Genomic DNA, 10,948 nt, shown 5'->3' on the forward strand with positions numbered 1-10,948 from the left:
CGGATGTTATAAAATCCTACCCATACCCTACCCGATACCCGATATATATATATATATATTAATAATATATATATATTAATAATATAATCTCTGTTAAAATTTCGAACTGCATGCAGTCATGCAGTTGACACTTCTAATCTTCTATTTATTTATATTATATTATATATAAAGTTATAAAGTATAAACCCTACCGTGTATATTTCGATTTTCGAAGTAAGACTCGAACGAAGCGTCGAAGCGGACATTTCCTTTCTTCCTTTTCTCTTGAAGTCGGTCAACACCTCGACGGGGGAGAGCGAATAAGCAAGACGAGGAGGCAGGGATTAAATAGTTCAAGCGACTCAAAAGGTTTGTCCTTGCTTCCAACTCCGCCTCTATTTTGGATGAAAAGGAGCAACCATCTCATACTCTTTCGTCGAATACTATTTAGGGTTTAGGGCTGTCAAGGTATTTTTTTTTAATGATTTTAGTTTTTTGATTTTATTTGAAAATAAGAGGCCAAAGATGAGAAAGGTTAATGATTATTCCATTTATGTAGTTTGAATGAGAAAGTATTATTGTTTTCTTTATGTTGTCTTTTCTTTTCATTTTTAACATACATTACAACATCATATTTAGGTCTATAAAATGAATCCAGTAGATCCTACAACAGAAAATGAAGTGCCACTATCTAACGTAAATCATGAGGTTCCACAAATTTCTGAAGTAAATAATGAGATTCCACAAGATCAACCAAATATGACATCTGTTGTTGCTGATGCTTCTCCTAGTACTGATGCTACTCCTAGTGCTATAGGAACGAGAAAGTTAACATCTGATGTTTGGAATCATTTTCGAAGAAAGAAAATTAATGGAATGGATAAGGCAATTTGCAATTATTGTGAGAAACCCCTTTCTGGCAATAGTAAACATGGGACAACACATTTGCGTGAGCATTTCAAAATTTGTCCAAGACGAACTGTTAGTGACATAAGGCAAAAAATCCTAATTAAAGAGAAAAACAAGGGAGATTTTGTTATTAAAGGTTTTCAATTTGACCAAGAAGCCTCAAGGTGCATGCTTGCTGAAATGATAATTTTACATGAGTATCCATTAACAATAGTGGAGCATCATGGATTTCGTAAGCTTTTAGCAAGTCTTCAACCTTTGTTCAAGGTTCCATGTCGCAATACCATTAAGAGTGATATATTGAAATTGTATGATTATGAAAAGACAAAAGTATTGAGCTTGTTGGAATGTAATAGAGGTAGGATTGCTTTAACTACCGACATGTGGACTGCATCTAATCAGAGGAAGGGGTTTTTAGCTTTGACAGCTCATTTCATAGATGATAATTGGACTTTGCAAAGTCGTATTTTGAGGTATACTTTCCGTTTATCACTCAAATATGCATTATTTTTCATATTTTTTTTATGTTTTTAATTGAACAGATACTTAATATCTACACTGTTTTTTTTTTTTGCATTATATAGGTTTGCTTATGTTCGCTCTCCACATACTTCAGAAGTCCTTGCTAATGTGATAGTTAAGTCTATGATGGATTGGAATATTGATAGGAATATATCCACCATTACTATTGATAATTGCTCCACTAATGATTCTCTTATAAACAATGTGTTGCATAAACTTGATCATTCTACACTTATGCTAGGAGGGTCTTTATTTCATATGCGTTGTGCTGCTCATATTTTGAATTTAGTTGTGCAAGATGGTTTGGATGTCATTGCACCTAGTGTTGAAAAAATTCGTGAAAGTGTTGCATATTGGAGAGCATCTCCTAAAAGAGAGCAAAAGTTTGATGATGTGGCACGGATAGTAGTACACAATATGAATGTTAAAAAATTGGTGCTTGATTGTAAAACCCGTTGGAACTCAACGTATTTGATGCTCATAACTGCTATATCTTTTAAAGATGTGTTTGCTCGTCTGAGATTTCATGATTCATCTTATAAATGTTTTCCAACAGAGGAGGAGTGGTTGTTAGCAGAAGAAGTATCTCAAATGTTGAAAGTTTTTTATTCTGTGACTGAAATATTTTCTGGAAGAAAGTATCCCACAACAAATATCTTTTTTCCTAAAGTTTGTGAAATTAAAGCTTCATTGTTAAAGTGGGTCACATCTCCTAATAAGGTTATTTCTTCTATGGTTGAACGAATGCTTTCCAAATTTGAGAAATATTGGTCTAATATTCATGGAATTATGGGAATAGCTACTATTTTAGATCCAAGATATAAGTCAAAGTTGGTGGAGTTTTGTTTAAAAAGAACACAGGGAGAGATTGGCTTTAAAGAACCTCTTAGAAGGATTCAAAAAATGTGTTATGATTTGCTTGAGGAATACACAAATAATAATGGTCATGCTAGTGTTGAAAAAAGATCAATGGAGACTAGATTGCATACAAGTACAGATAATTTTTTGGATAGTTTTGATCAAGAAGTAGCACTTGAGTGTGACATTAATACTGATCTGAAGACCGAGCTAGATCATTATTTAGAAGATAAAGTGTTGTCAAGAAATGTGGATTTTGACATATTGGAGTGGTGGAAGACCAATGGAACCAAATATCCCACTTTGATGAGGCTAGCACGAGATATACTTGCCATTCCAATATCGACCGTGGCTTCAGAATCTGCATTTAGCACAAGTGGTAGATTGGTGAGTTCTCATCGAAGCAGGCTTCATCCGAAAACCATAGAAACATTGATGTGTGTTCAAAGTTGGTTATCAAATGAGAAACAAGGTGATATAAATTGCAAATTAATCTTCATTATTTTTTAATGAAAATATTCTTCTTTTATAATCTCCGATAATGAATTATCTTTTTCATTAAATTTTGTAGCTACAAGTTCACAAGAAACAAAAGCATATTACTCTTCAGTCGAATATGATGAGGATACTATTGATGTTGATGGGGTAAGTTTTTAATATAACTTAAGTTCAATAAATTTAATACTATTGGGTCAATTATTTATATTTTTCATTATTCTATATTTTTACATGTACTACAATATCAAGTGATGAAGAAAGTTATGATTAGTTCAAAGTTGAAACTGATCTATTTTGCTTTTTGAATGACTTTTAAATATGATTAAATCAGGAGTAACATATAGATGCTTAATATGTTTTTGTTGAATTATAATTTTTTGGGATATGATGTGAATTCTAATATATTTTTGTTGATCATAAAGCTGTAAGTTTGGTGGATTCCTCATAGTGAAACTTTTAAAATCTTTTCTATTAATTACAACTTGAAACTTTTTGTTCTCATAGTGATTTTATTTGGAATGGGGTGCCGTGGTTTTAGCAGATGGCAACGTAGACTGTATTAATGATTTAGACAAAATGATGTCTAAAGACAGGTAAATGTCTATCGCAATGCACTTAATTGCTTAACTGTTATATCTGATAAATATAATCATTTATTTTGTTCTAAATTTAATATATCAAGCTTGAAAAATGGTTTGCTGACTTGGAGAAGTTCTATGTCATTTTTTCTTAGTATTTTTTTAACAATTGATATAGTATAGTCATCGACTCATATTTTATTTCTTGCTATGCAGTTAGAGATGGTTGAGGAATGCCTTTCACAAGATATGGATATGAGTGGATTGTTGCTTCTTTACTCGTCCCCTGGTGAAAGTTTGCTTTCTATTCTATCTCATATTTTTTTGTCCTGTGAAAGTTTGTCTTATTTTATTAGGGATCCATATTTTACGATAATCGCAATATCGCATTCCAGACGTTGCACTAATGGCAAGGTCATTTCTTCCAAGAAAAGTATCAAAAATTGTATCATTTTGGAAATAAAATACAAGTAGTAAGTCTTCATCTTGACAGGAATTGTGAAATAAAATAGATCTCATAAAGTTACAGTATAACTGGCATTGTCTTAGTTCTTATTGTGCTTCTCGGATTTGTGCGTTTCTGAGTGTTGGATTAGAATTTGTGAAATTAGCTTTTACCATTACAAAATGTACATCTGCAGATCGAAAAGTGAAAATGGGCCATGGAGTTAGCTGCGGAGGGGGTCAAAGTTCTCTTGGCTACCTATTTGGTAGTGGTGAGGCTCCTAAATCTGCTGGAGAGTCTGCTGAACCTGTTCAGAAGCCAGCTTTTAAATCTACTGGAGAGCCTGTTGAACCTCTTCAGAAACCAACTCCTGCAACACAAGTTGATAACAAGCAGATCCATACTGGTATCCAAGGGAATCTAGCAAACAATTACCAGTGAGCTAATGGGCAGAACTGTGGAAACTTTATCACGGTAAGCATTCCTCACTTAGATCCCTATAGTTAACAGAAGAAGCTTACATTTTGCATGGAATATATATTTGGAGAATTTTTAGGTTATAAATTCATTATTGATGAGATTTTGCATGGAAAAGCACTATGGATAATTGTGGATAACTGGCTATATATATGTTCTTTAGCATTTTATGATTTATGAGATTCTTCATTTATATCTAACTTGTTGACTTTACTGTATCCATATAACCTATTATAGTTATTACTTGATTTTCTATATCATTTTTGAAATCTATAACTCTTGATTTATATTTCTTCAGTTGACGAAAGTGGTAAATAGAGCTGTTTTGAAGAAAGTTCTTCTATGATTCTCCACATTTGAACAAATGTAACCCAATCCTAGTAAATTATGTTTTTTGAGATCACACTAAATAATATGCTCACCACAAACACTTAAATATGTAAAATATAGTTTAGGCATTTTGACTTGATCAAAAAGAATTTGAATATTAGCTATTTTATTTGTTACAACATTAAAAATTTTGAAATGAATATTTTGTTGTCAGATCAACATGATGAAGAGAGGAGCACAAAAGTTTAGTAATGGACAGAGGGCACCTCAAGGCTGTTCAAATGCCTAGGCGTGCTAGGTAAGTGCATATGCAGGCTAACCAACCCTTTTGATTGTATATTTTGAAATGAGCACACTATGGAAGTTGAAATAGGTCCAGATTCTTTTTCAGCAACATAGTGCTTTCTCTGTCATCCCATGTAAACAATCCTAAGCTTTCCCTCCCCCTTCCACTCTACCCACTCTAAGAAATATACAAGAAACTTTGTTCACAATTGTTGAACAAGTCCGTAGTTAATTGTTGAGGAATGACTCTTGTGTTCCATTCATTGTTTAAACATTACTTAACTCCTATGACATATGACAACCAATACACATGCAGGTGCATACATTTTCACTTTTGATGGCTAATTTTGAAAGTCATGCTTCAGTTTACTAGTTATTTTTTTAATCAGTGTCAACGTCGTTCAATCGGCATTTTAGAGCTAACTGTGAATTCCTCACCATCCAGGAACGCCCTTCAATGAAGGTGCAAGCTATTCCGGGCGGAGGCTCTTCCCTTGGTTTCCTGTTTGTGTGAAGGTCAATCCAAAAGCTACTGATTCTTTGGGCGATCCTGAAGAAGTACGTACCTAATTTGATGACTAATAAATTGATTTAGATTTATTTCCAATAGCAGCTGAATTATAATTACAAGTAGTAAGTCTTCCTCCGAGTAGATTTCATTTTTTTAAATGAGAATTGTAGATAGTAATAGGATGATGGGTAGGGTATGGATACCCGATCATCCGATGGGTATGGGGATGGGGATGAAAGTTAAATACCCGATGGGTATGGAGGTGGGTATGGGGATGAATATAATAAATGGGTATGGGTACGGAGAATATAAAATCCGACCCAAATCCGACCCATTGCCATCCCTAGTGTGGAAGGTGCCTTCAATGGCCATGAAGGCACCTTCCATAGACAAAAGTCTATCCCAGAAATATTGCTCTTTATCATCGATGAAGTTAGATTTTATCTGATGAAAGACATCTTCTATAGCACTGAAGGCACTTTCCATGAACAGTACTGAAAGCACTTTCCAATAGCTTGAAGGTGCCTTGAGTACTGTTCACCTGAGGCCTTTTTGCTCTTTTTCCCCTGCAAGGTAGGTTAATCCAACATGACAATATCTAACATGCAAAATAAAGTTAACACAATAATAATATAATTTAATTTATGACTTAGATCCTGTTCTCCAGACCAAGATCTAGTTAGGGTCTCAATTTAGATTTCTGAAATAGACCTAAATTGGATCGACGCCTACTGTCCCCTCAACAGGGACCCGTCCTCACTTAGTCACTCTCCTCCAATGACTTACCTTCACTTACCAAGTGTCGAGTTACCTCCTCGTTAATCTGACCCACTAAGTCTTTCTGTCAGAATCGCACATCCAGACTTCCTTCCGTCGGGAATTGAACATCCCGACCTCCTGCCAGAATCCCATATCTGTACTTTGCCAATCAGAAATCACACATTCCAATTGGACTTCCTACATGTGTTAGGTCCTCTTGACCCGTCAGATTAGTCAACCCTGCACACTCAGTAAATGTATTAGATCATGATAATACTTAACTTACTTATCATTTATCAAAACCTAAGTTAGACCGGTAATGCAAATTACACTAACATTACCTTCTTCTCCTATTGATTCTGAGGGTGATTAAATGAATTTTGTGTGATAAAATTTACTATTGAGAAAAATTTACTTTCAGAAGTTATATATATATATATATAATGTTCATAGATTACTTTTTTTCATATAAGTATAAATTTGCAAGTGTTATTTGAGTTCATAATGATTAAATTTATTCTTACTTGACATTAATTGACATTCTTATTTTAAATTTTAACTTGATAGGTATTCAATTTGAGCTTTATCTAGTATCAATTAAGATCCATTAAGGATGACTATGTCATTGTATAATTTCACTGTTTCTATAACACTATTTTGTATATGAACAAATGCACATGAAATCAGAAACAACAAAGTGATATATTGATATATAATATAAATGAAAAGAAATTGCACTTACAATTTTCTTCGATGTTGAGAGAAAGAAGCTAAGAAGCTCTAGATTATTAGGGTCTCTTGGCGTCGCTACTCCTTGTTGTGATTTCAACTCACAGCTGTAGAGAGAGGAGTTGCATATTAAAAAAAAACAAGTAAGAATGCTAAGCCTTCCAAAACTCAAAACCTTATGATCCCAACCAAGGGCCTTCTTGTTGTTCATTAAAATAGGTGTATAGAAGGCATGGAGACAAAAGGATATTCATCAAATTAAAAGGAGAATTTGGAAACCAAAGAAAGGAGCGAGTGATAAACACAAGGAATGACTATACCTTGTTCGAACGGAGGATTAACAGAGATTTAGAGTTTCGCGGTGTGAATAGAGGAAGAGGACGGGTTTTTTTTCAGCGACGCTGAATAGAGAAGAGGAAAGGTTGCGTGATATGGGTTTTACTTCACGTTACATGTGTGAGTTGAGGAAGGTTATGGGAAAAAACCTAAGGAGGATAAAAATAGAAAAAGAAAGAAAATGATATAAATAAAATTAAAGAAAAAGAAGGAGGCGCAGATTTAGCCTAGCTAGCTAGAAGCCACTACCTAGATAGTTGCCAACCTGGCTTCCAAGCTTAAAGCTGAGCTATCACATGTTTGACGTGCAATAATGATATCTTCGCCTGGACACCCAAAGAGATCACTAACATATCGCCTACAGTCATGGAACATGTGCTTCATGTCTGCCCTAACACCCAACCTGTCAAACAAAGGAATCGAGATTTTAAGGCCAAATAGAATAAAATCATCTGGACGGAGGTGGATAAACTGCTGGAGGTTGGCTATATCTGGAAGGTACAATTCCCGAGTTGGTTGGCCAACATGGCCCTAGTATCTAAGCCAGAAAATAAATGATGAATCTACATTGATTTCAGGGTTCTGAATAAGGCATGCCTCAAAGACTACTATCCCCTACCTTGCATCGACCAAGTGGTGAACTCGACATCTAGTTTCAAACTGATATGCATGTTGGATGCATACCAAGACTATCATCAAGTCTCATTGGCTAAAGAAGACTAGGAAAATGTTAGTTTCATCACTGTTGAAAGAACTTACTATTATAATGTTATATCATTCAGACTAAAGAGTGCAGGGACAACTTACTAACGACTCATGAAAAAAGTGTTCAAGAAGTAGATCAAGCAGAATATGGAGGTTTATATAGATGATATTCTTATTAAATCTCTTTGGGTGGTCAATCTCTACGATGATATTGATGAAAACTGTCAAACCTTAAGGGAGTACAGGCTTCAGCTCAACCCCACTAAATGTCTATTTGGAGTAAAGAGTGGGCATTTCCTAAATTACATTGTGACCGAGCAAAGAATTGAAGCTAATCCAAACAAAGTACAGGACTCTCCAAGGCATGGCTCCCCCACACAATCTCAAGGAAGCACAATGGTGGACCAGGTGAATCATGACACTATCTTGTTTAATATCAAGATCAGCCAACCAAAGCTTGCCATTCTTTAAGATACTCCGTCGGGAGACTAAATTTCAATAGGATGCTAAGTGTGACATAGCTTTTGAGAAGTTAAAAAATTATTTAACCGCCCTACCTGTATTTGCTAAGCCTATAGTGGGCGAGTCCTTGTGGGTATTCTGTCAGCTAATGGAAAAGTTGTCAGGTCAGTATTAGTAAGGCAAGAGGAGAAGGAGTAGTAGTCTGTATATTTCTTAAGTCATTTATTAAATAGTGTCAAGTGTCATTACACCGCACTCGAGAAGTTGGTTTATGCATTAATCTTAGCCACTCAGACGCCCTTATTTTCTTTCTCATCTGATAATCATACTAACTAATGGCACCTTAAGCCAAATGCTCATTAACTTGGAAGCATCAAGGAGACTGATTAAGTGGACCACGGAGCTCAGTGAGTATGATATACAGTACTAGCCCTGTGCGGCCATCAAAGCTCAAGCCTTAGTAGATTTTCTAACAAAAATATAAAACCCAGAGCTGGAGGAGACTTGAAAAATTTATGTGGATGGGTCGTCCACTTGGCACAGAAGCAGAGTGGGAATACTTATGATATCACCCAGGGAGGATAGAATACAATTGTCTATCCAACTGAATTATTGAACCGTCGATAATTAAGCAAAGTATGAGACATTGATAGTCAGTCTATATGTTGTAAGGTACGTAGGAGGCGCTTGGGTATTATTTTACTTAGACTCTCAATTAGCGGCTCAACAACTGTCGAGCAATTTTTAGATTAATAGTGAGAGGCTCAAATTATATATAGAAGTATTTGAGAAGTTGAGAGCAGAATTTCAAGAAGTAATCTTACAGAAATTCCCCTGATTATAGAAACAAAAGATAGATGAATTAACCAAGTTGGTCGGGTCCATAATTCCATGGAATTTGGATAGGCCGGTGGAGCAGATACTATTAATATCTCATATTGAAATGTAAACCGAACAAGAATTACAGGCAGACTAGAGAGTGCCATTAATCTTATTTTTCAGTAAGGAGTATTGCTAGCCGATTGGGAGCGAGCACGTATGATTAAGAAAAGAGTCTATAAGTTCACCTTGATCGGGGATCACTTATACAAGAAGGCTTTCTCCCGACCTCTACTCAAGTGTGTTGGGTCGAAGGATATATAATATATTTTACAAGAAGTGTAAAATACCGAAAATGATAAGGGAATTTTCCGGAATTTTTAGAAATTTTTCGAGAATTTTTCGGAGCTCGTATGGACATGTTAACGGGGACAAAAACAGGGTCCGGGAAAGGTCTGTTTAGGTTACCCTGTTTTAATGAGGAAAAGATTTATTTTCTTTTCCTTTTCCTTTTCTTTTTCTTTTTCTTTATATTTTTCTTTATTTCCTCGCCGTTTCTTTTCTCACTCGCGCACCCGAGCGCACCCTTTCTCCTCGCGCCGACGCCTCTTCCTCGTGCTCGACTCCTTGCCCTAACCGCCGGCCCCGGCGGTTCTCTCCTCTGCCGACGCCAGCGACCCTCCTCTCTGCCTTAGTTCTACCGCCGGCCGAACCCCGAACCTTGTTTTCTTCTTCTTTCCGTGTGCCCTAGCGCCGCCACCCGAGAACCCGCGCCTTCTCTCGATTGGTGGCAGCGCCGAGACGAAGCCGAGCGCCGGCCACAGGTTCAGCACCAGTCTCCGGTGCCTAGTTCCTCCCTGTGTACTGCCGCTGTTGCTCTTTTGCACAGTGCCGGCCAATTTCTTCTCTGCCGCCGGCGACTAGAGCCACCGCCGATCGCTCTGTGCCCTTCTACTTCTCTGCCGCCACTCTAACCGGAGCCGAGACCTTCTCACAGCAGTGCTGCCGGCCGGGAATCCTCTGTGCCCTAGCTGTGAGCATTTCTTCCTCCTCAGAGCAGTGGTGATACGGTATTGTGACAGAAAGGTGAGGGTTTAGGTCGTGATCTAGTGTTCTGTTCTTGTTCTATAGCTACTGTTGATCATAACATTAGATCGGTACCTTTTGGTTTTTCAGATCCTTGGTACAACAGATCGGCGATATTAGAGTTGCCCTATTCCGGCAGCCACTTTTTGTAGCAATCGACAGCACCTTTCCTGCCTGTTGAATTAAGGTAAGGATTAGGGTTTTGATATTTGTGGTAGATTATTGCTAGTTGAGTTAGCAATAATTAATAATTAGGTTTGGAAGTTATGTAATGGTGTAATTGGGGTTAACGAAACTAACCCTAACTGGTTAGTGGGTTAGAAATTTGTTTAGCTATTTGTTTATAATTAAATTAGCTAAACTGTGCGATTTAACACAGGACTTTGATTCGAGACGAGCATCTCGACGTCCGAGTTGGACCATTTCGATTGGAGGCGGGTACTTTGACTTATGTCTTTTGATATGCATGATAATATGTTTAACATATAACAGTAATTGTGTTACCTGTTTATTTCGGTTGGTCACTACATGATTAGTACATGTTGTTTGTTTATTTATTATGCACTGCATATTATCTACCTGATCACATATGCCTTAGGTAGTGACCTAACCACATGCTCTGTTATATTCTGGATCTAGGGTTTATTTGATACCCTCTTC

At 36.5% G+C, this 10,948-nt stretch overlaps 1 long non-coding RNA gene and 1 pseudogene across 1 annotated transcript; both read left to right on the top strand.

Moving 5' to 3' along the window:
* The first annotated feature begins 3,987 nt into the window (after positions 1-3,987).
* LOC121999479 lies at positions 3,988-5,395 on the top strand (annotated as a pseudogene).
* Positions 5,396-10,196: 4,801 nt separating this feature from the next.
* Positions 10,197-10,727, top strand: LOC122000215. The gene is made up of 3 exons (XR_006117025.1): positions 10,197-10,288; positions 10,379-10,475; positions 10,668-10,727. It is a non-coding gene; the product is annotated as an uncharacterized LOC122000215 (long non-coding RNA).
* The last annotated feature ends 221 nt before the right edge of the window (positions 10,728-10,948 follow it).

The sequence above is a fragment of the Zingiber officinale genome, chromosome 7A, assembly GCF_018446385.1.
Source record: "Zingiber officinale cultivar Zhangliang chromosome 7A, Zo_v1.1, whole genome shotgun sequence".
Classification (NCBI taxonomy): Eukaryota; Viridiplantae; Streptophyta; class Magnoliopsida; order Zingiberales; family Zingiberaceae; genus Zingiber; species Zingiber officinale.